At 43.1% G+C, this 3,375-nt stretch overlaps 1 long non-coding RNA gene across 1 annotated transcript; it reads right to left on the bottom strand.

Annotated features, from left to right (window-relative positions):
• Positions 1–1,416: 1,416 nt before the first annotated feature.
• On the bottom strand, positions 1,417–2,501 carry LOC121267978. Its single transcript, XR_005941098.1, has 2 exons — positions 2,443–2,501; positions 1,417–2,366 (listed from the first exon to the last, which is right to left on the bottom strand). It is a non-coding gene; the product is annotated as an uncharacterized LOC121267978 (long non-coding RNA).
• Between the last annotated feature and the right edge of the window lie 874 nt (positions 2,502–3,375).

The raw sequence follows: 3,375 nt of genomic DNA, 5'->3' as shown, positions 1-3,375 counted from the left end.
TTAAGGAGTTTGGGAGGATTTGGTCGTCAACAAATTGATTATGGAACTCAGAAGAGTCCCATTGGGTAGATGCCGTGTGTGCTGAATATAACTAGTCTCCTTGCCTACTAAGAGGAAAGACTCCCGACTGGGATGATAAAACCATTTCGCTAACCTACCAAGCGGTAAAGCTGCTCGCCTTTACTCGTTGTTGTCCACGATGTCATTTAGGTTGGTCTTTTAAATTAGTCGTTTAGACTGGTCGTCCAAGTCTTCTTGCCTTTTCAGATCTAGTCGCATCTCATTGGTCTGGCTCAATAATCTCTTCTTTTGTAACAAAATGCTCTCATTTTGCACTAAATCTTTTCATTCCTTTAAATCCAAGAAAATTAAGAAAAATATATAGAAATAAAATAAAATCAATAGAAATAAAGGAAAACTGACACTTTTCATGAATAAAAGAGTAACAAAAATTACAAAAAAATCACACTTATCAAACACCAAGGACGAGTCCAAAGACTCAGCTACCAAGGAAAAAGGGCGTCGAGGTCAACAGACCACACGACCCTTAAACACCAATGACGAGTACAAAGACTCACGGTGCCAACGAAAAAAGACGTGAAGGTCAGCAGACCACGCGACCCTTAAATAGCAATGACAAGTATAAAGACTCATTGTGCCAAGGATAAAGGGCGCAAAGGTCAGCAGACCACGCGACCCTTAAAGACCAATGATGAGTACAAAAACTCGTTGTGCCAAGGAAAAAGGGCGCAGAGGTCAGCAGACCACACGACCTTTAAACACCAATAATGAGTACAAAGACTCATGGTGCCAAGGATAAAGGGAGTGAAGGTCAGCAGACCATACGACTTTTAAACACCAATGAAAAGTCTGAAGACTCACAGTGCTAAGGAAAAAGGACACAGAGATTAGAAGACCTCACGACCCATAAACACCAATGACGAGTACAAAGACTCTTGTATAAAGCTAAGGAAAAAGGGCGCAGAGGTCAGCAGACAATAGGACCCTTAAACACCGATAAAGAGTCCGAAGACTCACAGTGTCAAGGAAAAAGGGTACGAAGGTCAACAAACTACGCGATCCTTAAACACCAATGACGAGTCTAATGACTCGGGGTGCCAAGAAAAATGGATGTAGAGCTCAATAGACCACGCAACCCTTAAACACCAATGACGAGTTCAAGGACTCGTGGGGCCAAGGAAAAAGGGCACGGAGGTCAACGGTCCACGCGACCCTTAAATACCAATGATTAGTCCAAAGACTTGTGGTTCGAGAGAAAGGGGTGCAAAGCACAACAATGAGAAGTACAAAAATGAGTCACTCGCAGAGAAACAAAAAAAAGCCTCGTGAAATCAAAGCAAAACGTAACATGATAAAAAGCCAAAACCAGCTAAGTGTTCCCAACATACACAAGTCCAAAAGTGTTCATATTATTTACAAAAGATATTACAAATGCAGCAGTAGATGTCATCAATTACAGAAAGCTAAGAGCTAGGATCGCCAGAAGGTGGAGATGGACGAGGAACGTCAAAGGCATTTGGCATGGTGTCCCGACCAAAGGTGTCAACAAACTGACACAAGGTTGCATCAGGTTTAAACATCCCAAAACTAAGCGCCTCAAATTAGAATTAGGATTGGCCAAGTGCGATCTAAGCTACAACACGCCAACCCCATACCCATAATCAAAAGCATGATCCCTGACTCCACGCTCCGACGCCAGCTGAGGGTGAAGGCGGACAAACTCCAATGCCTTCACCTACTGGGTCTTTCCCTTCAGGCGGGTATCCAGGTAGAGAAGTGTTTCGCTAATCTTCCTCTATTGTTCGTCTACGTTGGCTCTATTTGTCTTGTATTCCCTGTGCCGTTTGGTCAGTTCCTCTAGAGTGTCATGCACCTTAGAAAGATCAAGGGTAACTTGCCACTTGCTTTTCTCTGAAGCCACCAACACCTCCCCTAGCTTAGAGCAACACCGCTAGGAATTAGACAACTCCTGACAGATAGAATTTAGCTCCTCCTTGAAAGTGGAGAGCTCAGAGCAAGCACGGCCCCACTCTGACTCTAACTCCCCACGGGCAAGAGAAAGCTGAGCTTTAACGGAGTCACGCTCTGACTTCAGCAGTCCTAATGAGAAGTTGTCGAGAGCCCTCCTTAGCACAATTGAGTTCATCGCAAAGGATGTCCAAGTTGCCTACTAGAGAGTGTGCGTAGCCATCCTCTTGCTAGAGTACAATCTCCAACTTTGTCCTCTCAACCTTTCCTTTCTCAAATTCCCTGTTGGTGTGGATAGAAAACACATGCCTAGAGCGAACTTCATCCTCCAAGTCACCACGGTCCGCCATGATCCAGGCCACCAAATCGTCGATACTCTACAAAGGCGAAACCAAAGAAAGTACAAAGGGAGAGAGAGAAAGAGAGAAGAAGAAGAAGAAGAATCAAAGGTACCCAGAGACGAAATTCCTTAGCTGATTAACCATGTTGCTTACGGCTTCATTCCTAGCAAGACTATAGGAGGTGGAAGCACCTCTCCATCATCCCTCGCTTTAGGACCATAGCAAAGACCAAGGGAGAAAGCCTTAGGAGATGGTTCCGCTAAGCCCACCATGTCTTTAACAAAGGAAGAATCCTATACAAAAGGGTTTTGAGATGTGTTTCGTTAGGCCATGAGGATGAAAAAGAAGCAGAGCGAATGGGAAAATGAGAGAGTGAAGAAACAGGGGGAAAGGGAGAGATGAGAGAGGTTAGGGAAGCAGAGAAAGAAGTCCTTCATTGATGAATTCCCTACACTTACATGCGAGAGGAATTAGCAGGGTAACTAGAAGAGTTAATATTAGTCTAACCTGAACTAGGGGCCCAAGGCCCATCACCCATAAAGGATAACTATTCCAAGGAGTCGTCTAGATCTAATGGCCCTAGCCTGTTTAGTAGGAGGGATAAGCCCTCAGGTTATGGGTATGAATAACGCGGTGGTTAGATAATTTCGACACATCAGGGATAAGCCTTATAATAGCTCAGTATTATGCTAAATTGATTAAATTATGATACTCATCCAATATTTAGCCATTGTGCTAAGTTGGGTACTTTATGGTACTCATCAAATATTCTCCACACGAATATATAGGGACAACAGGCAATCCTCGAATCATCTAATTGAGCATTCTTGAGTTATTATCCCTCACTTATTGCTGATTTAGGCATCAGAGGTGTCACAGGCACACCGTGCGCCTATGAAACGATTTGCAGGTTAACGATCGTGACTAGTGGTAGGATACGTCCTTTACAAGTTCATTTAATAAACGATCACATTTTTAAATTTGTAAAATTTCGTATATATCACTGTTTTATTGAATTTGTTTAACTTTAAAATAATAACATCTT

Source organism: Juglans microcarpa x Juglans regia, chromosome 5S, assembly GCF_004785595.1.
Source record: "Juglans microcarpa x Juglans regia isolate MS1-56 chromosome 5S, Jm3101_v1.0, whole genome shotgun sequence".
NCBI lineage: Eukaryota > Viridiplantae > Streptophyta > Magnoliopsida > Fagales > Juglandaceae > Juglans > Juglans microcarpa x Juglans regia.
Note: the sequence above shows the minus strand (reverse complement) of the source record. Positions and strands in the feature narration are given on the sequence as shown.